The sequence below is a fragment of the Macaca thibetana genome, chromosome 18 (genome assembly GCF_024542745.1).
Source record: "Macaca thibetana thibetana isolate TM-01 chromosome 18, ASM2454274v1, whole genome shotgun sequence".
Classification (NCBI taxonomy): domain Eukaryota; kingdom Metazoa; phylum Chordata; class Mammalia; order Primates; family Cercopithecidae; genus Macaca; species Macaca thibetana.
In genome coordinates, this window is record NC_065595.1 from 64621483 (window position 1) to 64649252 (window position 27770).

The 27770-nt window shown below is 38.7% G+C and overlaps 1 long non-coding RNA gene across 1 annotated transcript; it reads right to left on the bottom strand.

Moving 5' to 3' along the window:
- Nucleotides 1-7625: 7625 nt before the first annotated feature.
- On the bottom strand, nt 7626-27222 carry LOC126941184 (uncharacterized). The gene is made up of 3 exons (XR_007721124.1): nt 22681-27222; nt 10777-10901; nt 7626-8132 (listed from the first exon to the last, which is right to left on the bottom strand). It is a non-coding gene; the product is annotated as an uncharacterized LOC126941184 (long non-coding RNA).
- Nucleotides 27223-27770: the final 548 nt, after the last annotated feature.

The window sequence follows — 27770 nt, forward strand, 5'->3', positions numbered from 1 at the left end:
ATAGAGTAGACACTCAAATATCCCTAGCAAGAAGTGTATGTGGTGAGAAACTGAGCCCTTCAACAGGCTGCATATACTTGCCATGTGAGGACATCATTTTGGAAGAAGATCCTCAAGCCCCAGTCAAGCCTTCAGATGACAGTGGCCCCAGGCCAACATCCTGACTAAAACCTTATGAAAGTCCCTTACGTCAGAGGCAGCTAGCTAAGCTGTTCCTGAATTACTGCTATAAAAACTGTAAAATCATACATATTTAGCTTTGGGGCAATTATTTATGTAACAGTGGATAACTCTACATACATTATCAAGCTGATATATTATGGGTAGAGGAAAAAGTTATAATGATGTGATAAGATGAGAAGGTGCTTGTCAGTTGCAGGACATGTCATCTGGGCTCCAACTTAATACTAAGTTATTGCATATAACAGGAAAAAAGGGAGCACTTTTCAGAGTCATGTACTCTGAAATTCAGATTCAAACATCTGCTGGACTGGGGTTCAAAGTATGACTCAACTCTTCCTTCCAGGGTTCTGACTGTTGGGGCACATAGACGTGTTAAATTGCCAAATGGAAATAAGGAAGCATTCTCTCTTAAGTCCTAGGCAAATGTTTTACTGGATAGGGCTTCTAATCAACTTGGAGACTACGTAAGCCTTCATACACCCTCTTCTCTGAATTTTAGACAGCTGAGGACTGAATTACAATAATCCAAATGAGAAAGGAAAGGGTTTTGGCCTAAGGTGGAGATGACAGAGGTAGATATGGGGGTAGATTTGTGGTATATTTTGAGGATAGAAATGGCAGGCCTTACAGATAAACAGAATGTGAGAAGTGTTTCTTCTCTCTCCAGTCGGAAATATTGAGGGTACGTTTCCATTTTTCTTCATCGCCTTTCATGGCCTTTCCTAAGGGAAGGGGAAGGGGATAAAGTGCTTGGTCAGGGCTCAACAGTCTTTGAACCCTCTTTTTGTTTTGGATGAGGTAAGGGGACGCACTTCCTGGGTGCAAGTACAGCTGTCCCTCTGGTGTTAGTTATTCACTCTGCATTGGGGTGCTGTGCTGGGTCCTCCTAATCATGTCCGTTCTTACTCCCTTCTAGTCCATTGTTCATACTGGTCATGGTTATTTAAAAAAAAAAAAAAAATCCCCAAATAGTTCATTTGATTTACCTGAAGAGACCTGAAAGTCTAATTTTGGCCTACAGCAATGAGGATATTGGTAAGAAGCATTTCCAGTGAAGTTCTGTCTTCACTTCAATGTAAAAATGGCATCACTATTTTTACAATATATTGTGTATATCTCACACTTCTCTCACTGGACTTTGTTCAAAGTTACCCCTTCATCAGGTGACCATGAATATCTGCATCAAAAAATAAAGCCTCATAGAAGTACCAGTTGTTCTAAACATGAGAAAAGGTTGATGGAGATATCCATCTTTGAAACACTGAAAATGAAACCAAAAACATCCATTAAAAGTTATGAAAAATGTATTGACTGACCTTTGAAGTTCAAGCAAGCCCAAATAATGCAAGATAATTAAAGATGACAAGTAAAAGGCCGGAGAAAATATATGAAGCTTGTCTAGCGAGCATGTTTAAAATAAATAATGTATCTTCATGAGTTACTGATGATCTTATAATTCTTGAGTACTGAGAAAAACATAGCAAGGAATGATTTGTAAAAGGTCATCAATAGCAAGTAGTAACACAACCAGTTCACTGCCGGTCTTGTAACTGATTAAAGTCCTAAGAAGAAAGGAGGTAAACGGGGGAAAAAAAGAGAAGGAGTAAACAGAAAAAGGTCTATGCTCCGTTGAATAATGTTCCCCTAAAACTCACGTACACAAAAATAAACATGTCTGGGTTTCTTGCTAAGAAACTCATAATGTGATTTAGTCCATTTTGTGCCACCATTACAGAAAACTTGAGACTAAGTAATTTATAGTGAACTGAAATCTATTGGCTCACAGCTGGAAGCTGGGAAGTCTAAGATCAAGGGTCTGGCATCTGGCAGGGCCTTTTTACTGCATCACTCCATAGCAGAAGGGCAAAGACAGGATGAGATAGAACAAGAAATTAAACTCACAGCCTCAAGCCCTTTTATAATCAGCATTAATCCATTTATGGTGGTGTATCCCTCATTGCCTAATCACCTCTTTATGATTTTTTAAAATTATTATACTTTAAGTTCTAAGGTACATGTGCACAACGTGCAGGTTTGTTATATATGTATACATGTGCCATGTTGGTGTGCTGCACCCATTAACTCATCATTTACATTAGGTGTATCTTCTAATGCTATCCCCACCTCCCCCAACCCTACAACAGGCCCCAGTGTCTAATGTTCCCCTTCCTGTGTCCAAGTGTTTTCTTTGTTCAATTCCCACCTATGAGGGAGAACATGCGGTGTTTGGTTTTTTATCCTTGTGATAGTTTGCTGAAAATAATGGTTTCCAGCTTCATCCATGTCCCTACAAAGAACATGAACTCATTCTTTTTTATGGCTGCATAGTATTCCATGGCGTATATGTGCCACATTTTCTTAATCCAGTCTATCATTGATGGACATTTGGGTTGGTTCCAAGTCTTTGCTATTGTGAACAGTGCTGCAATAAACATACGTGTGCATGTGTCTTTATAGTAGCATGATTTATAATCCTTTGGGTATATACCCAGTAATGGTATGGCTGGGTCTAATTGTATTTCTAGTTCTAGATCCTTAAGGAATTGCCACACTATCTTCTACAATGGTTGAACTAGTATACAGTCCCACCAACAGTGTAAAAGTGTTCCTATTTCTCCACATCTTCTCCAGCACCTGTTGTTTCCTGACTTTTAATGATCGCCATTCTAACTGGTGTGAGATGGTATCTCATTGTGGTTTTGATTTGCATTTCTCTATGGCTAGTGATGATGAGCATTTTTTCATGTGTCTGTTGGCTGCATAAATGTCTTCTTTTGAGAAGTGTCTGTTCATATCCTTTGCCCACTTTTTGATGGGGTTGTTTGTTTTTTTCTTGTAAATTTGTTTGAGTTCTTTGTAGGTTCTGGATATTAGCCCTTTGTCAGATGAGTAGATTGCAAAAATGTTTTCCCATTCTGTAGGTTGCCTGTTCACTCTGACGGTAGTTTCTTTTGCTGTGCAGAAGCTCTTTAGTTTAATTAGATCCCATTTGTCTCTTCTCGAGTTGCTCTTCTCGAGGAGTAGCTTTGTGGCATTCTCTGTATTTTCTGAATTTGAATGTTGGCCTGCCTTGCTAGGTTGGGGAAGTTCTGCTGGATAATATGCTGCAGAGTGTTTTCCATTCCATTCTCCCCGTCACTTTCAGGTACACTAATCAGACATTAGATTTGGTCTTTTCACACAGTCCCATATTTCTTGGAGGCTTTGTTCATTTCTTTCTACTCTTTTTTCTCTAAACTTCTCTTCTCACTTCAGTTAATTCATCTGATCTTCAATCACTGATACCCTTTCTTCCAGTTGATCGAATTGGCTACTGAAGCTTGTGCATTTGTCACATAGTTCTTGTGCCATGGTTTTCAGCTCCATCAGGTCACTTAAGGACTTCTCTACACTGGTTATTCTAGTTAGATATTCGTCTAATCTTTTTTCAAGGTTTTTAGCTTCTTTGCGATGGGTTCAAACTTCCTCCTTTAGCTCGGAGAAGTTTGATCGTCTGAAGCCTTCTTCTCTCAACTCGTCAAAGTCATTCTCTGTCCAGCTTTTTTCCATTGCTAGCGAGGAGCTGCATTCCTTTGGAGGGGGAGAAGTGCTCTGATTCTTAAAATTTTCAGCTTTTCTGCTCTGTTTTTTCCCCATCTTTGTGGTTTTATCTACCTTTGGTCTTTGATGATGGTGATGTACAGATGGGGTTTTGGTGTGGATGTCCTTTGTGTTTGTTAGTTTTCCATCTAACAGTCAGGACCCTCAGCTGCAGGTCTGTTGGAGTTTGCTGGAGGTTCAATCCAGATGCTGTTTGCCTGGATATCAGCGGAGGAGGCTGCAGAACAGCGAATATTGCTGATGATCGTTCGTCTGAAAGTTTTGTCCCAGAGGGGTACCCGGCTGTGTGAGGTGTCAGTCTGCCCCTACTGGAGGATGCCTCATAGTTAGGCTACTCAGGTCAAGTCCCTGACCCACTTGAGGAGGCAGTCTGTCCGTTGTCAGATCTCAAACTCCGTGCTGGCAGAACCACTACTCTATTCAAAGCTATCAGACAGGGGCATTTAAGTCTGCAGAGGTTTCTGCTGCTTTTTGTTTGGTACACCCTGTCCCCAGAGGTGGAGTCTACAGAGGCAGGCAGGCCTCCTTGAGCTGCAGTGGGCTCCACCCAGTTCGAGCTTCCCAGGTGGCTTTGTTTACCTATTCAAGCTTCAGCAATGGCAGGTGCCCCTCCCCCAGCCTCGCTGCCACCTTGCAGTTTGATCTCAGACTGCTGTGCTAGCAATGAGTGAGGTTCCATGGGCGTGGGCCTAATCACCTCTTAAAGGTCCTACCATTTAATACTGTTAAAATGGCAATTAAATTTCAAAATAAATTTTGAAGGGGACATTCAAACCATAGCAGGGACTTATATAGAAATAATATCTTTGCAAATGTAGTTAAAGTGAGGTTATAACAGATTAGGGTAGGTCCTAATCCAGTATGACCGATAACCTTTTAAGCAAAGGAAAGGACAGAGAGACACACAGGGAAGAAAGACCTGTGATGGCAGAGGTAAAGATTGAGGGATGTAGCTTCAAGCCAAGGAACCACCAGAAGCTAGGAGACAGGCATGGAACAGATTCTTCCCAGAACCTCACACAGGGAGCATGACCCTACTGACACCTTGTTTTAGTGTCTGATAAAAAAACTCGTTTTCTGGCTTACAGATGATGCCTTCATGCTGTGTCCTCATGTGATAGAAGGGTTGAGGGATTTCTCCAGGGAATTAATCTCATTCTCAAGGGCTTTGCCTTGATGAGTTAATCACCTTCCAAATGTCCCACCTCCTAATACCATTATCTTGGGGGTTAGCATTTCAATGCATAAATTTTGAGGGGACATAAACAGTCTGTCTATTGCAATATTCAACCTGACACATAATTTGAAACCTATGAGAAAAAGAGATAGTTGCCCAACTATTTATTAGAGTTAGATAATTGTGATAACAAAACAGTACACAAACAATACAAGAAACTGAAATTAGTGACCAATCTCACTCAAAGCAAATACAAAAATCATAAGTAAAATACTAACAAATAAAATTGAGCAACATGTTAAAAAAACTAAAATACCGCTTCATAATCTGCGTGGACTTCCTTATTCCAGGAATATGAGGATAGTTCAACATTAGAAAAATCTACTGACATAATGCATCACATCAAAAAGCTAAAGAAGAAAATGTGTATAATTCTATTGGTATTTATAGAAGAATATTTAATAACATTCTGTTCTCAAAGGGCAAGAGAAGCCTTGCTCTAAGATCAGTAGAAAAAGTTCATCAAAATTAACAGATTACAAATGGAGTAAGGTGCAAAAAATGTTACACTGATGATTAACTGGCAAAACATCACCCGACCAGTAAAATGTGACAATTTGGGGCCATGGGAGAAAGTAAGATGGCAGACTGCCTCTGAAGAAAAAAATTCCAAATCTTTTGAAATTGAGTTTAACAGAGATATGATAGCAACTACCCCAGGTTAGGGAGGGTTCTAGGGAAATGATTAAGATCAGGTATCTATCTTATTCCAATCAGAAATAGATGTGTATATTCTGTTGTTGTCAATTGCTTTCTCAGAATCCCTTACTGGGTGTTCACTGCTGTTAGGATATAGACAAAGATCTTTCATCATGGCCTTCAAGGAGAGGTAGCTTATGGTGGGGAGGAGGGGTGAGAATGAAGAAACTGCTCCTTCTGAGTCATTCCAAGTAAGATCATCCTCCATAATGTCTTAGGTAATACATTGGCCTGATGGTTTTTAAAACTAAAAAAATAAATAAAAGTGTACCTTAGGTGACACCATTTTTGTGCCCACCTCCCTACCAACTAATGGCAAAGGCTCAATCCTGGACCCAGATTCGCCCCAGACTAACTCCCAAGACTGAGTCCCTGGCAGTGCTTTCACCTTCAAGGCCTGCATCCAAATTCCCCTGATTATGCCACTAGTCATCTGAAGTGGGAACCGTGAGACACAGGCAGTGAGAAATTAACAGTGTGTGAGGAAGACAGGATATAATCAGATTCATGTTTTAGGGAAATTATTGTATCAAACATGTCAAAAAGAAAGATAAAACTGGAAACAGTCTAGAGAATGGATTTCACAGGGTATAAACTAAAGACAGATCAGTTGACAAAACAAACTTAATAGTCCAAAGGAAAGAAGATGAAAGACTAGGTCAGGACAAAGAAATATGATACATTTGAGAGGAAATTTTGAAATGAAAATACGGACATTTTAACAAAAATATTATAGATTGTGAATGATATTTTTTGTTTTAATCAATACCTCTGAATGCCAAACTAAAATGATATTTGAGTTACAAATAATAATAACACTTCCAAAACTATTTTGCATACAACTTAACTTTGAGTGTCTCCTTAACGATTTTGAACCCCTTGTAAACTTGAACATTCAACCTAAAAATTCTCCCAGCACTTTGGGATTTACAGGCCAAGGCAAGTGAATCACTTGAGTTCAGGAGTTTGAGACCAGCCTGGCCAATATGATGAAACCCCATCTCTACGAAAAATACAAAAAAAAAAAAAAAAATAGCCAGGTATGGTGGCAGTTACCTATAATTCCAGTCAGTTGGGAGACTGAGGTGGGAGAATCGCTTGAACCCAGGAGGTGGAGGTTGCAGTGAGCTGAGATCATGCCACTGTACTCCAGCCTGGGCGACAGAGTAAGATTCTGTTCAAACAAAACAAAACAAAACAAAACAAAACCAAGGAAAGTGCTAAAACCTATTTCTATTATTCACCAATCAGAAGATTTTGTTAGATGATCCTTTATCATTAATTTCCAAACTGACAATAATATTTAGACCAATTTATTTTAATTTTAGTCACTTTTCCCCCAAAATGCTTAGGAATATAGCTATAGCAGACTCCTTCCTAATATTGTAATGGCAAATTACTGCCTTATTCTCTTTCAAGGATATGTATCAATTTCACTTTTCCAGAAATATCTTTTAGGATAAAATGGTATTAGATTAGTTTTGAACATAATTTAATGATTCCAAATGGAATTATTTATATAAAACTCTATCTCAGAGAAATATAATTTTGACAATATGTGGGAAAGAGCACTAGAATAAGAGCAAAAAAATACTTAGTTCTAGATGTGTCAGTGACTATGTGAGAAATATAAACTGTCTAGGTTTGTGGTTTCCTCTTTATTGGGTAAGAGTTTAGATTGGTTTATTTCTAAAGGTTTTTCCAAAAATAACAGTATTTAGATGATGTTCAAATATAGTATATGATATTTTGCTTACATTTTGTGCTTAATTGTATAACACAGCACTTAAATATTTCACAGAAAACTTAGTTTTTTATTAAAAAATGAAACATGCTTACTATGAACAATTTTCTTATATTTCATACTTCCTATATAAAATAAAGGAAAATGAAGAGAAAAAAAATATTATCACTCCTCTCCATCTCTTAGGTGCTGAGGAACTTGCCAGTATGATTAAAGTTGTAGTTCTCTCACCTCCCCTTGCAAATTCAATAAACTAATCTGACCATCCTTAAGAACTAATTGCCAAATTCTGTCACACTTTGTTCTTTCATTTGATAAAGATTCTTTGCTTGGCCAAACTTCAGTCATGTTGCTGAACCTTCTTCTAGGTCCATCTGTGTACTTCCGTGTAACAACCCAGTTTTAGCAAGAACATTGCTCAGTCAGTTTAGCAAACATCCCCCATCCTCTTTATTTGATCACCTTCACTATCTGATTGATAAATATAGCTCTGTTACAGCAGCATAAAACAGACTAAGACAATAAATATATAATTGAGTTTCTCATTGTGTTAGTTTGTTTTGAGCTGCTATGAGAGAATACCACAGACTAATTTTTAAATAATAGAGATTTATTTCTTACTGTTCTGGAGTCTGGGAAGTCCAAGACCCAGAGGCATCTGGTGAGGGTCTTCTTGCCATGTTGTCCCATAGCAGAAAGCAGAAGGGCAAAAGAGAACAAGAGGGGGGTAAAACTCATTTTTATAACAAACCCACTCAGACGACAACTAATCTATTCCCACAATAATGATATGAATCTACTCATGAAGGCAGAGCTCTCATGACCAAATCACATCTTAAAATTCCCACCTCCCAACACTGTTGCATTGGGAGTTAAATTTCCAACACATGGGCTTTGAGAGACACATTCGAATCACAGCATTCATCTTTTACCATCTCTGAGGTGATGTTCCGTCATCCTGGCCTGTCTTCAGCAAGAATCCTGCTCGGTTGGTGTAGCCAGAATCTCCCTTGTTTCTGATGTTTCCTCTCAGTAATTTTCTCCTGCTTTCTTTCCACCAACCCTCCCTGCTCCTTGGCTATAAATTCCCACTTGCTCATGGTTTACGTGGTTGTGAGCCCAGTTTTATACTGAGGTCTCTTTCCCCGTATTGCAATAGTCTTGAATAAAAGATATTTTTAACACTTTTACTACTGTCCAGCTTTGCCTTTTCTTTGACATGTTAAGGCTTATCAGACAGAACTATCTGTATTTCTGTCTTCCTAAACTCTTAAGACTGAATACCCTAAAGAGCGCCCCCTACTGGCCTGGTTTGCCTATCTCTGACCCATGCATGAACACAGGAGATTTTATATCAAGAGCCTCTTAACAGCCCAGCCACCAAGTTTCTAATTCCTTATCTCTGAGTTGGTCTTTAAGACCAGACTCATTGTTCCATTTATCTGATTACCCTGCTTATTTCCCAAATCAACCTCTCAGACTAAGTCTTCTTTCTGTTGTGAGACAATGAGTTCTGGTTAAATACATGGATAATTGACAGATTCCTTCCTGATGCTGGTGAAGAGAAGTTAGTGTTGTTGACTTTTGTCAGGACTACACTACATACATTATTTCCTTGACTACAGCAAATAAGTACTGTAGGAAAATCTGTTAACATGAACATCTATCACATGAACATCTATCAAAACTATAAAAACCTAAATTTAAAACTCATATCCTTCATTACTAATGGTTTAACTATCAATTTCATATTTAGATTATGATTTAATCTCAGTTCCTCAGGAGAAATATAACTCTCATACTTAAAGGGACTAAATACACACACACACACACACACACACACACACACACACACAAACATGCACACTTCCTTTTAACACACTTATGTGGGCCTAAAAGAATATACTTGCAAGCAATATGGTATAATAAAGGCTAATGTTAGCAGTAATAACAGCTGAGAATTGAACAGTTTGTCACTGGGACACCAAAATATGCCACCCTAAAATATGTTTCTTTGGCATATTTCAGTATGGTTATTTAAAGGGGCTGCAGACACAGGAGTAGCTCTGAAAAGCTGTCCTTTTGTGGAGGAGATTTGCATCTGTAGAGGAAATCTATATTAGTGAAGTAAACAGCAGATGCAAACAGGCTTTCTTGAGGGCCTCCTTATCTGCCTTACCCAAATCTAGGAAACATTGACTCACAGGAAAAGGAGACTAAAGTCCTGACACTTTTACAGAATTGACAGAGAAACTAGTACCATAGGCTACCACCTATTCTTTCAAGGGCTGCTACATGCTTGTCTTTATCTGTACAACAAGACAGCCTTTGTTCGACACACCTTTCTTCCCCTACACCTCCCATAGCCTGTCACCATCTCCACCAAGGAGTTCCAAGCCTCTATTCTTTTCTGTATGGTATAAAAACTTCAATCATGTGGCCCCTTTTTGGAGTGTCATATTTCATGTGGCTTCTGTGCATATATGCAGATTACTAAATTAGTCCTCCTAATCTGTCTGTTGCCAGTTTATTTCAGCAGACTTAATGACTCAAACCCTCAGAGAGGGAGGGAGAAATCCCTTGGCCCCTACATCACCATTATAATGGTTTTAATTCATAGAGAGGCAAATTCAGAACAAAGAACCCTTAAGACTACAAATCACAAATTTTACTGTGGCAACTCATTGTGCAAAAACTAAGTAGCAGCAGGATCAGACCATGTTCTGGACTCCCACAGTAATCATGTCTGCTTCTTTCATGGCAGTTATCTTTTTGCCTTGTTAAATAGTAATTTTTGTCTGAATTAGTAGTTATATACTTTTTCTCCCTTTGTATATTACTTATTGAGAGCAAAGAACAACCCAACTTTGTATCCACTGTGCCCCTGCCCTCCCAGCCTAGTTTAGAGTTCAGATTGTTAGCTTGATGGCTGAATGCTCCATTGAGCAATGGAAGGAGAGCCAGGGGATACAAGTGCAGCAGTAAACGTAAATACATGTATCTGTTACGCATGGATATGTGTTATTTTTACATTAGTTCTTACAAGTTTCTTCCTAGTTCATATGAAAGTGTTTCTTATTCAAGTATCTAAGTATTATACAACCCCTTTATAAAACTTTTAAAAAAGTCATCATCTATCCCTGTGCTAATTTCAATACTTTTTATTAGACTGTTACTCAGAACTTGGGGCAAAGCAAGATGGCAGAATAGAAGGCTCCACTGATCATCTCCACTGCAATGATGCCCTTTCAACTAGTTACACCCAAAAAAGCACCTTCATAAGAACCACACATCAGGTGAGCACTCACAGTACCTGATTTTAACATCATTTTGCTGCAAGAGGCACTGAAGACCTAGGAAAGCCAGTCTTGAATTGCCAAAGCCATCTTCCCCCATCCTCCAGCAGCAGTGGTGTGGTATAGAGAGCATTTCTGTGCACTGGGGAGAGAGAGAGAGAGCAGCAGTTGTTACGCATTGAACTCAGAGCTGCCCTATTAGATCTGAAAACAAAACTGAACAAAATTTAGCTGACGCCCACCCACAGAGGGAGCATTTAAACCAGGCCTAGCCAGAGGGGAATTGCTGATCCCAATGGTCTCTAAACTTGAGTTCCTGCAAGCCTCCCCACCACAGGCTAAGGTTCTCTGGGGCCTTAAATATACTTGAAAGGCAATGTAGGCCACAAGAACTGCAACACCTATCCAAATCCTAGTGTTGAACTGAGCCCAGAAACAGTGCACTAGGAGGGCTACTGAGACACCAGGCCGGGTGGCTAAGAGAGTGCTGCTATCACCACTCCTCTAACCCAGGCCACACAGCTCACAGTCACAAAAGAGACCCCTACCCTCCACTTGAGGAGATAAGGAAGGACTTTGTCTTGCATCTTGGATACCAGCTTAGTAGAGCGGAAAAGGGAACTGATCAGAGTTCAGTTCCAGGCTCTAGCTCTGGGTGGCATTTCTAGATATACCCTGGGACAGAAGGGAACTCCTTGCCTTGAAGGGAAGGACCCAGTCCTGTCAGGATTCATCACTTGCTAATTGAAGACGACTCTTGAAGTTCCTAATTCCAGGACTTGGTTCTTGAATGGCATTTCTGGACCTGCCCTGGGTCAGATGGGAGCCCGTTACCCTGAAAGGTGAGTCCCAGGCCAGACAGCATTCACTACAAGCTGGCTGAGGAGCTCTTGGGCCTGAAGGGAACATTGATAGTAGTGTGGCAATACTCCCCATGGGCCTGTGGCAGCAGTGGCCACAGGGTGAGGCTCCTCTGCCTTTGGGAAAAGAACAGTGGGAAGGACTGTGTCTTGTGATTTGAGTGCCAGCTCAGCCACAGTAGAGTAGAACACCAGGTAGATTTCTAAGGTCTTTGACTCTAGTCTCTGGTTTCTGGACAGCACCTCTGGACCTACTCAGGGCCTGGGGACTTCTACTCTGAAGAGAAGAACACAGGCCTGGTTGGCTTTGCCACCTGCTGATTATAGAGCCCAATGGCCTGGAGTGAATATAGGCCATAGCCAGGGAGTTGTCACAGCAGGCCTTGGGTGAGACCCAGTGTGTGCCGGCTTCAAGACTGACCTACCACAGTCCTACTAGTCGTGGCTACAGGAGTGCTTGTGTCACTCCAAGTCTAGCCCCAAGTGACTCAGAACAGAGAGACTCCATTTGGGAGAAGGTAAGGGAAGAGAACAAAAGTCTCTGCCTGGTACTCCAGGGAATCCTTCTATATCTTGTCCAAGACCGTCAAGGTGGGATCTCTATGTGTCTGCAGGAACCACAGCATTGCTGGGCTTGGAATGCCTCCTAAAAGAGATACAACTTAGATCACAACACCCAAGTCCTTCTGAATACCTGGAAAGCCTTCTCAAGAAGGACAGGTACAAAAAAGTCCAGGCTGAGAATACTACAATAAATACCCAACTTTTCAATGCCCAGATACAAATGAACATCTGCAAGTATCAAGACCATTCAGGAAAACATGACCTCCCCAAATGAAGTAAAATAAGACACGAGGGGCAAGTCCTGGAGAAATATAGATATATGATCTTTCAGGCAGAGAATTCAAAATAGCTGTTTTGAGGAAACTCAAAGAAATTCAGATAATATAGAGAAGCAATTCAGAATTCAATCATACAAACTAAACAGAGAGACTGAAATTACTGAAAAGAATCAAGCAGAAATTCTGAAGCTGAAAAGTGTAACTGCCATACTGAAGAATGCATCAGTCTTTAAATTGCATAATTAATCAACCAGAAGAAACAATTAGTGAGTCTGAAGATAGGCAATTTGAAAATACAGTCAGAGGAGACAAAAGAAACAAGAATAAAGAATTTTAAAAAAAGCATGCCTACAAGATCAAGAAAATAGCCTCAAAGAGGCAAATCTAAGGGTTGTTCACTTTAAAGAGGAGGTAGAGAAAGAGATAGGGGTAGAAAGTTTATTAAAGGGATAATAACAAAGAGCTCCCCAAACCTAGAGGAAGATATCAATATTGAAGTACCAAAAGGTTATAGAACACCAAGCAAATTTAACCCAAGGAAGACTACCTTAAGGCATTTAATAATCAAACTCCAAAAAGTGAAAGATAAAGAAAGGCTCTTAAGAGTAGCAAGAGTAAAGAAATAAATAACATACAATGGAGCTCTAATATGTCTGGCAGAAGATTTTCATTTGAAACATTATAGGCCAGGTGGGAGTGATATGACTTTAAATATGCCATACTTTAAATATATACTATTCTAGGGTACAAAAAGTTATCCTAAAATAGTATATCTGGTGAAAATATCCTTTAAGCATGAAGGAGAAATAAAGACTTCCCAGAATACAGAGGACAAGATGACTGACTAGACGCAGACTAGTGGAACAACTTCCATGGAGGGGCTGAGACAACTGGCATGCTTTTAACAGATCTTCAGAGGGAAGGCACTGAGGGTAGATGGAGCAAAGACAGAGAAGCTGGGTGAAGGGAGAGAAAGCTGGGAACCCACACACTGGGACTCTTTTCTGAACCACAATAGCTCTGGGGAAATTGGTGAGATAAACTGGCAAGGAGCAACCTGCTCTTGCCACATGTCTATGGGATCCTGGCAGGAGGGGACCCCTTCTGCCACCATGGACACTTGAGGTGTCAGAGACAGCTGCTTAGGGAAGTGGTTGGAGCAGCAAGTCGGCTGATGTGGAATCCAGAGAGTTTGGTATGGGAGTATATGTAGTGGAGCATGGCCAGGGATGGCCATCCTCTTAGGTTTGATTTGTTTCCACAAGAGACTTTAGCCCTAGGTGAACTGTCAGACCTAATCTCTGCACGGTGGTCTTGCACATCAGATGGGGCTTGCCCAACCTGAGCACTCAGTGGTCTGCTGGATTTTCCTGGGTCCCCAGCCTGGCCACACCTGCTTACAGGACAGTTTTGGGTCCCTGGGGGCCCACACCATAGCTTCTGCACCAGAGGACCATGCCTGACCAGTGCAGAGGTCCATCTAGGCAGCTACTACAGCCCTGCAACAGCCCACATGCTCCCCCCTCATACTGCAGCTTCCTTTAGACTCACAGCAACTCCCCACATCACTTTTCTGGTGCATGTCTGTACAGGCAGGTTTTGCTTTACTTGCCCTGCCAGCATATGGGAATTCAGTCTGCCTCCCTCTCCCTGCCAACGACCACTGCAGATGGATCCTTGCAGGCACAGGGCCAGTAAGCCCCACTACCACCAGCACCCTGCCTTTGCACTAACACAACACAAAGAACAGTGAATCTTCCCACACCCTAAGTGATCATTCCTGCTTACAGGGCACAGAGAAGACACCCAGACCTGTGCTGGCCAGCCCCCGACCCCTAAACCAACACTACCTCCAGTACAACTGTGCACACTGTCTCCAGCAGGACCCCCCACCAGCTGCATTGCCTCCACCACTGTGGTGAATGCCCATAGTGAGGAAGGAACCCCTGCATCCACTAGCACTCTGCTGAAGCTGCCACACCTTGGCTCTCCCAGCACAGTGGACTCCAAACCTCGAGGAGCCAGAATACAAAGTCAAGGCCTAATACAAGTCCCCCAGAGTTAGAGCATGCAGTCTTAGAGTTGGGAACTCCCAGAAATGAAACCAGTCAGCTGAATCCACTTTATACCACAAACATTCAAGGTCATCACAGAGGATAAAATAAAAAAAGACATCCAAAAGTCAGCAACCTCAAAGATTGAAGGTAGAGAAGCCCACAAGATGAGAAAGAATCAGCACAAGAATACTGAAAATTCAAAAAGCCACGGTGCCTTCTTTTCTCCAAATGACCATATCACCTCTTCAGCAAGAGTTTGGAACTAGGCTGAGATGGCCAAAATGACAGCAATAGAATGCAGAATATGGATGGGGATGAATATCATTGAGCTACAGGAGTACATTGAAACCCAATACAAGGAAGTTAACAATTAGGATAAAACAATGCAGGAGCTGACAGACAAAATAGCCAGTATAGAAAATAACTGAACTGATAGACCTAAAAAAAAAAAAAAAACACTAAAAGAATTTTATAATGCAAGCACAAGTATTAATAACAGAATAGACCAAGTAGGGGAAAGAATCTCAGAGCTTAAAGACTATCTTCCTGAGATAAGACAAGCAGGCAAAAATAGAGAGAAAAGAATGAAAAAGAATGAATAAACCTTCAAGAAATATGGGATTATATATAGAGACCAAATCTACAATTGATTGATTTCCCTGAAAGAGATGGGAAAAATAGAACCAAGCGGAAAACATATTTCAGGATATCATCCAGGAGAACTTCCCCAGCCTAGCTAGAAAGGCTAACATTCAAATTCAGGAAATGTAGAGAACCCCAGTGAGATACTTCACAAGAAGATCATCCCCAAGACACATAACCGTCAGATTCTCCAAGGTCAAAATGAAAGGAAAACTCTTAAAGGCAGCTCTAGAGAGAAAGGTCAGATCACCTACAAAGAGAATCCTATTACACTAACAATGGAATTCTCAGCTGAAACCCTTTAAGCCAGAAGAGACTGGGAGCCAGTATTCAAAATTCTTTTTAAAGAAAGAAATTCCAAACCAAAATTTTATATACAGCCAAACTAAGATTCATAAGTGAAAGAAAAAGAAGATCCTTTCCACACAAGCAAATGCTGAGGGAATTTGTTAGTATCAGATGTGCCTTACAAGAGCTCCTGAAAGAAGCACTAAATATGGAAAGACCATTACCAGCCACTACAAAAACACTAAAGTACACAGACCAGTGACATTATAAAGCAACCACATAAACAAGCCTTCAGAATAACCAGCTAACATCATTATGACGTGATCAAATCCGCACGTATCAGTATTAACCTTAAATGTAAATGGGTTAAATGCCCCAATTAAAAGACATAGAGTGGCCAATTGGATAAAGAACCCAGACCCATTAGTATGCTGTCTTCAAGAGACCCATCTCACATGCAATGACACGTAGGCTCAAAATAAAGGGATGAAGAAAAATTTACCAAGCAAATGGAAAATGGAAGAGCAAGGGTTGCAGTCCTAGTTCTTAACAAAACAGACTTTAAACCAACAACGATCAAAAAAGACAAAGAAAGATAGTACATAATGGTAAAGCATTCAATTCAAAAAGAAAATTGAACTAGCCTAAATATACATCCACCCCAACACAGGAGCACCCAAATTCATAAAGCAAGTTCTTAGAGACCTTGAAAGAGACTTAGATTTCCACACAATAGTAGTGGGAGATTTAAACACCCCACTGACACTATTAGACAGATCATCGAGACAGAAAATTAACAAAGATATTCAGGCCCTGAACACAGAACTGGATCAAAGGGACCTGATAGATATCTACAGAACTCTCTACCCAAAAACGACAGAACATACCTTCTTCTCATCATCATATAGCACATAGTCTAAAATAACTCACAATCAGTGGTAGAACACCCTGAGCAAATGAAAAGGATCTGAAATCATAAAAAGCTCTCAGACCACAGCACAATCAAGTTAGAACTCAATATTAAGAAATTCACTCAAAATCACACAACTACATGGAAATTGAAAAACCTGCTCCTGAATGACTTCTGGGTAAATAACGATATTAAGGCAGAAATTGAGTAGTTCTTTGAAACTAATGAGAACAAGATACAACATACCAGAATCTCTGGAACACAGCTAAGGCAGTGTTAAGAGGGACATTTATAGCACTAAATGGCCACATCAAAAAGTTAGAAATATGTCATATTAACCTAACATTACAACTAAAAGAACTAGAGAACCAAGAGTAAAAAAAAAACCCAAAGCCAGCAGAAGACAAGAAATGACCAAAATCAGAGCTGCATGAAAGAAGAAGACACATACAAAAAATCAAAAGATCAGTGAATCCAGAGGCTGATTTTCTGAAAAAAATAATAAAATAGATCACTAGCTAGACTAATAAAGAAGAAAAGAGAAAATTCAAATAAACACAATCAGAAACAATAGCGGGATATGACCACTGACCCACAGAAATACAAACAACAATCAGAGAATATTATGAATATCTCTATGCACATAAACTAGAAAATCTAGACAAAATGGATACATCCCTGGACACATACACTTCTCAAGACCAAACCAGGAAGAAATTAAATCCCTGAACAGATCATAACAAGCTCTGAAATTGAGGCAGTAATAAAAGAGCCTACAAACCAAAACAAAACTCAGGATTTACAACTGAATTCTAACAGATGTACAGAGGCAATCTGGTATCATTCTTATTGGAACTAGTCTAAAAAATTAAGAAGGAGGGACTCCTCTCTAATTTATTCTATGAGATCAGCATTATCCTGATACTAAAACCTGGCAGAGATACAACAACAACAAAAAAAGAAAACTTCAGAGCAATATCATTGATGAACATTCTTGAAAAAAAAAAAAACTCAACAAAATACTGGCAAACCACATGCAACAGCACATCAAAAAGCTCATCCACTTCAATCAAGTAGGCTTTATCCCTGGGATGCAGGGTTGGTTCAACATACACAAATCAATAAAGGTAATTCAACATATAAACAGAACTAAAGACAAAAAAACACATGATTATCTCAATAGATGCAGAAAAAGCTTTTGATAAAATTCAACATTTTTCATGTTAAAAACTCTCAATAAACTGCATATTGAAGGCACATACCTCATATTAATAAGAGCCATATATGACCAATCCATAGCCAACATCATTGTGAATGGGCAACAGCTGGCAAAAGTTTTCAAGCATTCCCTTTGAAAACTGGCACAAGACAAGGATGCTCTCTCTCACCACTCCTATTCAACATAGAATTGGAATCCTGGCCAGGGAAATGAGGCACAATAAAGAAATAAAGGACATCAAAATAGGAAGAGAGAAAGTAAAAGTAACCATGTTTGCAGATGACATGATCCTATATATAGAAAACCCCCTAATCTCAGCCCAAAAGCTTATTAAGCTACTAAACTACTTCAGCAAAGTCTCGGGAAACAAAATCAGTGTGCAAAACTCACTAGCATTCCTATAAACCAACAACAGTCAAGCTGAGATCCAACTCAGGAACATAATCGCATTCACAATGACCACCAAAAGAATAAAATACCTACAAATACAGCTAAGTAGGGAGGTGAAAGATCTCTACAAGGAGAACTACAAAACACTGCTCAAATAAATCAGAGATGACACAAACAATTGGAAAAACATTACATGCTCATGGTTAGGAAGAAGCAATATCACTGAAATGGTCATACTGCCCAAAGTAATTTACAAATTCAATGCTATTCCTATTTAACTACCACTAAGATTCTTCACAGAACTAGAAAAAAAAAACTATTTTAAAATTCGTATAGAACCATAAAAGAGCCCAAATATCCAAGAGCCCTAATAAAAAGAAAAAAAAAAAAAAGATGGAGGCATCATGCTACACAACTTCAAACCATATTATAGGGCTACAATAACCAAAACAACATGGTACTGGTACAAAAACAGACACATAGACCAATAGAACAGAATAGAGAACCCAGAAATAAGGCCATACACCTACAACTATCTGATCTTTGATGCAGCTGAAAAAAACAAGCAATGGGGAAGGGATTCCTTATTCAATAAATGGTGCTGGGATAACTGGCTAGCCATATGTAGAAGATTGAAACTGTACCTCTTTCTTACACCATATATAAAAATTAAGTCAAGATAGAGTAAAGACTTAAAAGTAAAACCCAAACCTACAAAAAGCCTGGAAAACAACCTAGACAATACCATTCAGGACATAGACATCAGCAAACATTTCCTGATGAAGCAATTGCAACAAAAGCAAAAATTGGCAAATGGGATATAATTAAAGAGTTTCTGCACAGCAAAAGAAACTAGCAACAAAGCAAACAGAAAAACCTACAGAATGGAAGAAAACTTTTGCTGACTATGCATCTGACAAAGGTCTAATATCCAGCATCTACAAGGAACTTAAATTTACAAGAAAAAAAGAAACAACCCCATTTAAAAGTGGGCAAAGGACATGGAGAACTTTTCAAAAGAAGCATACTTGCAGCCAACAAACATATTTTTAAAAGCTCAGCATCACTGATCACTAGAGAAATGCACATCAAAACCACAATGAGATACCACCTCACACCAGTCAGAATGGCTATTATTTAAAAAAAAAAAAAAAAAAAAAAAAAAAAAAATGCTTACAAGGTTGTGGAGAAAAGGGAATGGTAATACACTGTTGGTGGGAGTATAAGTTATGGCAAGTCCGTAAAGATGTAAAGACAGAAATATCACTCAACCCAGCAATCCCGTTACTGAGAATATACCAAAAGAAATTTAAATTATTCTATTATAAAGGCACATGCATATGTATGTTGATCACAGTGCTACTCACAATAGCAAAGACAAGGAATAAACCTAAATGCACATCAATGATAGAATGATAGACTGGATAAAGAAAATGTGGAACATATACACGATGGAATACTACGCAGTCATAAAAAAGAATGAGAGCATGTTCCTCACAATGATCTGGATGGAGCTAGAGGCCATTATCCTTAGCAAACTAACACAGAAACAGAAAATCAAATACTGCATATTCTCACTTATAAGTGGGAGCTAAATGATGAGAACATATGGACACCTAGAGGGGAACAACACACATTGGGGTCTCTCCGAAGGTAAAGGCTGGGAGAAGGGAGATAATCAGGAAAAATAACTAATGGATACTAGGCTTAATACCTGAGTGATGAAATAATCGGTATAACAAACCAAATAAGTTTACCTATGTAACAAACATGCACATGTATCCCTGAACTTAAAGGCCTGCCAGGTGAGGAGGGGGAGAGTATTAGGGAAAAGAGCTGATGCATGCTAAGCTTAATACCTAGGTGATGGGTCAATAGGTACAGCAAACCACCATGACACACGTTTTCCTATGTAACAAACCTGCACATCCTGCACATGTACCCCAGAACTTAATAAAAAGACCTTTTCAAGAAAAAGAAAAAGTCGAGGGATTTTATCAACACCAGACCTGTCCTTCAAGAAATGTTAAAAGGAGTATTTCAACCAGAAAGAAAGAAATTAATGAACAATAAATAATCACCTGAAAGTACAAAATGTATTGGTACTAGCAAGTACACAGGAAATCATGGAGTATTATAGCATTGTAACTATGATGTGTAAAGTACTCTTATCCTAAGTAGAAAGGCTAAACAATGAACCAATCAAAAATAATAACTACAACAACTTTTCAAGATACAGTCAGTACAATAAGATATAAATAGAAACAAAAAAGATGTTTAAAAGCAGGGGGACAAAGTTATGGTATAGAGTTTTTACTAGTTTTCTTTTTGCTTGTTTGTTTATACAAATAGTGTTAAGTTGTTATCAGGTTAAGAGAATGAGTTATAAGATAGAATTTGCAAGCCTCGTTGTAACCTCAAACCAAAAAACATACAACAGGTACACAAAAAATAAAAAGCAAGAAACTAAATCATATCACCAGAGAAAATCACCTACACTAAAAGCAAGACAGAAAGGAAAAAAAGAAGGGAGAGAAACCCACAAAACAGCCAGAAAACAAATAACAAAATTGCAGGACTAAGTTCTTTCTTATCAATAATAACATTGAATGTAAATGGACTAAACTCTCCAATCAAAAGATAAAGAGTGGCGGAATGAATAAAAAACAAGACCCATTGATCTTCTGCCTACACAAAAAGACATTTCGCCTATAAGGAAACATATAGGCTGAAAACAAAGAGATGGAAAAAGATATTTCATGCTAATGGAAAGCAAAAAAGAACAGGAATACCTATACTTACATCAGATAAAATAAATTTCAAGACAAACTATAAGAAGAGACAAAGAAAGTCACTATATAATGAAAAGGGGGTCAATACAGCAAGAGGATATAATGATAGTAAACATTTATGGACAAAACACTGGAGCACCCAGATATATAAAGCAAGTATTATTAGAGCTAAACAGAGAGAGAGACCCCCAATACAATAATAGCTAGAGATTTCAACACTTAAATTTCAGCATTGGACAGATCTTCCAGATGGAAAAGTCAACAAAGCAACACTGGACTTAATCTGCACTGTAGAAAAAAGGGACCTAATAGAGATTTACAGAACATTTCATCCAAAGGCTGAAGAATACATATTATTTTCCTCAGCACATTGATCATTCTCAAGGATAGACCATGTGTTAGGTCACAAAACAAGACTGAATACATTTTTTTAAAATTGAAGTACTGTCAAGGATCTTCTCTGAACACAATGGAATAAAGCAAGACACTAATAACAAGGGGAATTTTTAAAACTACAAATACATGAAAATTAAACAATATGTGTCTGAATGACCAGTAGGTCAAGGAAGAAATTAAGAGGAAAATTGAATATTTTTGTAAACAAATGATAATGGAAACAAAACATACCAAAACCTATGGGATACAGCAAAACAGTACTAAGAGGGATATAAGTGCCTGCATTAATACATAAGAAAAACTTCAAATAAACAACCTAAAGATGCATCTTAAAGGACTCGAAAAACAAGAGGAAACCAAACCAAAATTAATAGAAGAAATAATAAAAGTTGAGCAGAAATAAGTAAAATGAAGAAAATAAAAAAGATCAACGAAACAAAAAGTTGATTTTTGAAAAGTTAAACAAAATTAATAAATTTTTAGCCAGACTAAAAAAAAGAAAGAAGATTCAAATAAACAAAATCAGAGGTGAAAAGGACTAAAACTGATAACACAGAAATTCAAAGAATCACTGATGGGTACATGAGCAACCATATGTCAATAAGTTGGAAAATGTAGAAGAAATGGAAGAATTCCTAGACATATACAACCTACCAACATTGAACCAGGAAGAAATCCAAAACCTGAACAGACCAATTACAAGTAAAAAGATTGAAGCCGTAAACAAAATCTCCCAGTGGAAAAAAGCTCAGGACCCAATGGCTTCACTGCTGAATTCTATGAAACATTTAAAGAACTAATACCAATCCTCTTGAAATTACTCTGACAAATAGTGGAGGAGGAAATACCTCCAAACATTGTATGAGCGAGGCCAGTATTACCATGATACCAAAACCAAACAAAACACAACAAAAAAAAAAAAAAAAGAAGAAGAAGAAATAAAATTATAGGCCAATATATCTGATGAATATTGATAAAAAAAAAAATCCTCAACAAAATACCAGCAAACTAGATTCAACAATATGTGAAAAAAAAAAAATCATTAATCATGACCAAGTGCAATTTATCTTTAGAATGTGTATTAGTCTGTTTTCATGCTGCTGATAAAGACACACCCGAGACTGGGCAATTTATAAAAGAAAGAGTTTTACTGGACTTACAGTTCCACATGGATGGGGAGGCCTCACAATCTTGGCAAAAGGCGAGGAGGAGCAAGTCACATCTTACATGGATAGCAGCAAGCAAAAAGAGAGCTTGTGCATGGAAACTCCCATTTTTAAAACCATCAGATCTCATGAGACCCATTCACTATCATGAGAACAGCATGGGAAAGACCCACCCCCGTGATTCAATCATTTTCCACCAGGACCCTCCCACAAAACATGGGAACTATGGGAGCTACAAGATGAGATTTGGGTGGTGACACTGAGCCAAACCATATCATGCCACTCCTGACCCCTCTCAAATTTCATATCTTCACATTTCAAAACAAGTTATGCCTTCCCAACAGTCTCCAGAGTCTCACCTCATTTCAGCATTAACTCAAATTCCACAGTCCAAAGTCTCATCGAAGACAAGGCAAGTCCCTTCTGCCTATGAACCTGTAAATTCAAAAGCAAGTTAGTTACTTCTTAGATACAATGCGGGCACAGACATTGGGTAAATATAGCTGTTCCAAATGGGAGAAATTGGCTAAAACAAAAGGACTACAGACCCCACGCAAGTCTGAAATCCAGCAGGGCAGTCAAATCTTAAAGCTCCAAAATGATCCCCTTTGACTCCATGTCTCACATCCAGGTTACACTGATGCAAGAGGTGGGTTCCCATGGTTTTAGGCTGCTCCATCCCTGTGGCTTTGCAGGGTATAGCTCCCCTCTTGGCTGCTTTCATGGGCTGGCATTAAGTGTCTGCAGCTTTTCCAGGCACACAGTGCAAGCTGTAGGTGGATCTACCATTCTGGGGTCTGGAGGACGGTGGCCCTCTTCTCACAGCTCTACTAGGTGGCACCCCCGTAGGGACTCCATGTGGGGACTCTGACTCCACATTTCCCTTCCACGCTGCCCTAGTAGAGGTTCACCATGAGGGCCCCACCCCTGCAGCAAACTTCTGCCCAGGCATCCAGGTGTTTCCATACATTCCAAATCTAGGCAGAAGTTCCCAAACTTCAATTATTGACTTCTGTGCATCTGTAGCCTCAACACCACATGGAAGCTGCCAAGGCTTGGGGCTTCCACCCTCTGAAGCAATAGCCCAAGCTGTATCTTGGCCCCTTTTAGTCATGGCTGGAACAGCTGGGACAGAGGGCACCAAGTCCCTAGACTGCACACAGCAGAGGGACCTTGGGCCCGGCCCAAAAAAACATTATTTTTCCTAGGTGTCTGGGTTTGTGGTGGGAGGGACTGCCGCAAATGTCTCTGACATGCCCTGGAGACATTTTCCCCATTGTCCTGGTGATTAACATTTGGCTTCTCATTACTTAGGCAAATTTATGCAGCCAGTTTGAATTTCTCCTCAGAAAATGGGATTTTCTTTTCTATCACATTGTCAGGCTGCAAATTCTCTAAACTTTTATGCTCTGTTTCCCTTATAAAACTGAATGCCTTTAACAGCACTCAACTGACTTCTTGAATGCTTTGCTGCTTAGAAATTTCTTCCACCAGATACCCTAAATCATCTCTCTCAAGTTCGAAGTTCCACAAATCTCTAGGACAGGGGCAAAATGCTGTCAGTCTCTTTGCTAAAACATAACAAGAGTCACCTTTGCTCCAGTTCCCAATAAGTTCCTCATCTCCATCTGAGACCACCTCAGCCTGGACCTTATTGTTTGTATCACTATCAGCATTTTAGGCAAAGCCACTCGACAAGTCTATAGGAAGTTTCGAACTTTCCCACATTTTCCTATCTTCTTCTGAGCCCTCCAAACTGTTTCAACCTCTGCCTGTTACCCAGTTCCAAAGTCTCTTTCACATTTTTGGGTATCTCTTCAGCATTGCCCCACTCTACTGGTACTGATTTACTGTATTAGACCATTTTCACACTGCTGATAAAGACATACCTGAGACTGGGCAATTTATAAAAGAAAGAGGTTTACTGGACTTACCAACTTACAGTTCCACATGGCTGGGGAGGCCTCACAATCATGGCAGAAGGCAAGGAAGAGCAAGTCACATCTTACGTGGATGGCAGCAAGCAAAAAGAGAGCTTATGCAGGGAAACTCTCCTTTTTAAAACCATCAGATCTCATGAGACCCATTCACTATCATGTGAACAGCATGAGAAAGACCCACCGCCATGATTCAATCATTTTCCACCAGGTCCCTCCCACAACACATGGGAATTATGGGAGCTACAAGATGAGATTTGGGTGGGGACAGAGAGCCAAACCATATTGGGATGCAAGGATGGTTCAACATTCACAAATAAATCAATATGATAAAACAGAGTGAAGACAAAAAACATTATCACTTCAACAGATGCTGAAAAAGCATCTGATAAAATTCAACATCTCTTTATGATAAAAACCGTCAAAAACTGGGTATAGAAGGAACATACCTCAACATAATAAGAGCCATAAATGACAGATCTACAGCTAGTATCATGCTGAATGGGGAAAAACTGAAAGACTTTCCTATAAGATCTGAAACATGACAAGAATGTTCACTTTCACCACTGTTATTCAACATAGTACTGGAAGGCCTAACGAGAGCAATCAGACAAGAGAAAGATATAAAGGGTATCCAAATTGGAGGAAGAAGTCAAATTATCCTTGTTTGCAGATGATATGATTTTCTTTTTGTAAAATCCTGAATAATCCACCAAAAAGCTATTAGAACTGATAAACTAATTCAGTAAAGTTGCAGGATGCAAAATCAACACATAAAAATAAGTAGCATTTCTATATGCCAACAGTGAACAATCTGAAAAAGAAATTTAAAAAGTAATCCCATTTACAATAACCAGAAATTAAAATTGAGTACCTAGGAATTAACCAAAGCAGTGAAAGGTCTCTATAATGAAAACTATAAAACACTGATGCAAGAAACTGAAGAAGACACACAAAAAATAAAAATATATCCCATATTCATGGATTGGAAGAATCAATATTTTTTAAATGTCCATATTACACAGAGCAATCCATAGATTCAATGTAATCTCTATCAAAATACCAACGACATTCTTCACAGAAATAGAAAAAAAAATCCTAGCAATTATATAGAACCACAAAAGTTCCAGAATAACAAAAGCTATCCTAAGCAAAAAGAACAAAACTGGAGGAATCACATTACCTGACTTCAAATTATATTACAGAGCTGTAGTAAGCAAATCAGCATAGTACTGGCATAGAAACAGACACACAGACATATGGAACAGAATAAAAAAACCCAGAAACAAATTCACATATCTACAATGAACTCATTTTCAACAAAGGTATCAAGAACGTACACTGGGGAAAAGACAGTCTCTTCAATAAATGGTGCCGGGAAAACTGAATATCCACATGCAGAAGAATGAAACTAAACCCCTATCTCACGCTATATACAAAAATCAAATCAAAATGAATTAAAGACTTAAATCTAAGACTTCAAACTATGAAAGTACCACAAGGAAACTTTGGTGAAACTCTTCAGGACATTGAGATGGACAAAAATTTCTTAATACCCTGCAAGCATGGGCAACCAAAGCAAAAATGAACAAATGGGATCACATCAAGTTAAAAACTTCTGCATAGCAAAGGAAGCAATCAAAAAAGTGAACAGATAACTCACAAAATGGAAGAAAATATTTGCAAACTACCCACCTGACAGGGGATTAAAAAACAGAATATATAAGGAGTTCAAACAACTCTATAGGAAAAAAAATCTAATCACAAGATCAAAAAATAGGCAAAAGATCTGAACAAAGATTTCTCAAAAGAAGTCATAACAAGTGGCAAACAGGGATATGAAAAGGTGTTTTACATCACTGATCATCAGAGAAGTGCAAATCAAAACTACAGTGAGATATCATCTCACCCCAGTTAAAATGGCTTATATTCAAAAGACAGGCAATAACAAATGCTGTCAAGGATGTGGAGAAAAGGGAACCCTTGTACACTGTTGGTGAGAATGTAAATTAGTACAACTACTACGGAGAGAAGTTTGGCGATTCCTCAAAAAACTAAACATAGAGCTACCATATAACACAGCAATCCCACTGCTGGGTATACACCCACAAAAAAAGAAAATTAGTATATCAAAGAGATATCTGCACTGCCATGTTTGTTGCAGCACTGTTCACAATTACCAAAATTTGGAAGCAACCTAAGTGTCCATCAACATATGAATGGATACAAAAATGTGTTACCTATACATAATGAAGTATTAATACTATCCAGCCATAAAAAAGAATGAGATCCTGTCATTTGCAACAACATAGATGGAACTGGTAGTCATGCTAAGTGAAATTAGCCATGCACAGAAAGACAAACATCGTATGTTCTTATGTATTTGTGAGATCTAAAAATCAAAACAATTGAACTCATGGATATAAAGAATAGAAGCATGGTTACCAGAGGCTGGGAAGGGTAGTGGGGGTCATGAGTAGAGGCGGGGATGGTTAATGGGTACAAAAATAGTTAGAAAGAATGACTAAGACCTGGCATTTGATAGCACAACAGGGCGACTATAGTCAATAATAATTTAATTGTACATTTAAAAATAACTAAAAGAGTATAATGGGATTGTTTTTAACACAAAGGATAAATGCTTGAGGGCACAGATACCCCATTCTCCATGATGTGCTTATTATGCCTTGCACACCTGTATCAAAACATCTCATGTCTCCCATAAATATATTCACCTGAGTACCCACAAAAATTAAAATAAAAAATTTAAAAGATAAAATACCTGTTTGTCAACCACCCAGAAAAGAACATTACTTAAACATATTCAACTTAAACCAACTATAAATCCTTATGCTTGTAACACGCAAGTACTAAAATTTCCAATTAAAAACAAACCAAATTTTGAAACCAACAAAATTCAAATGAACATGAATTAAAGCTGAATTATGATGTGTTTTGCTGAAAATAGATCACTTCTTCACAATATGACATGATTCTGATATAAATGACACTATATATTCCCTTGTCTGACACCTATAGCCCACAATAAGCTCATGGCTAGTGGGCTACTGTCTAGAACATTCACATATGTCTGCCTCTATAAATTGAATTGCATGCCTGCCAAGAGTTTGTTGTCTTCCTCTATTTCCACCACAGACATGTTATGCCAGTTGTACTTGTTAATTTAAATATGAAATTTAATTAAATATTTCCCAAACTGATAAATAATTATGAGAAGAAAGAGAAGGGTTGCTTCCATTTTAAAAATCTGTTGGATGCATTGGAAAAAAACTGAATGGTTAAATTGTTATATTATGTATAGATGAGACAAATATAAAATATTGACCCCCCAAAATTCAAAAATCTGAGATGTAATAATTGTTTCACAATGGATTTAAGTTCTCTCTCCATTTGAAAAAAGCAGTAGTATTATGAGTATGAATTATTTAAAAAATAGATTATGGAATCTAGATACTGGGCTCACATAAAAGACCTTGACCCTGTATCAAAAT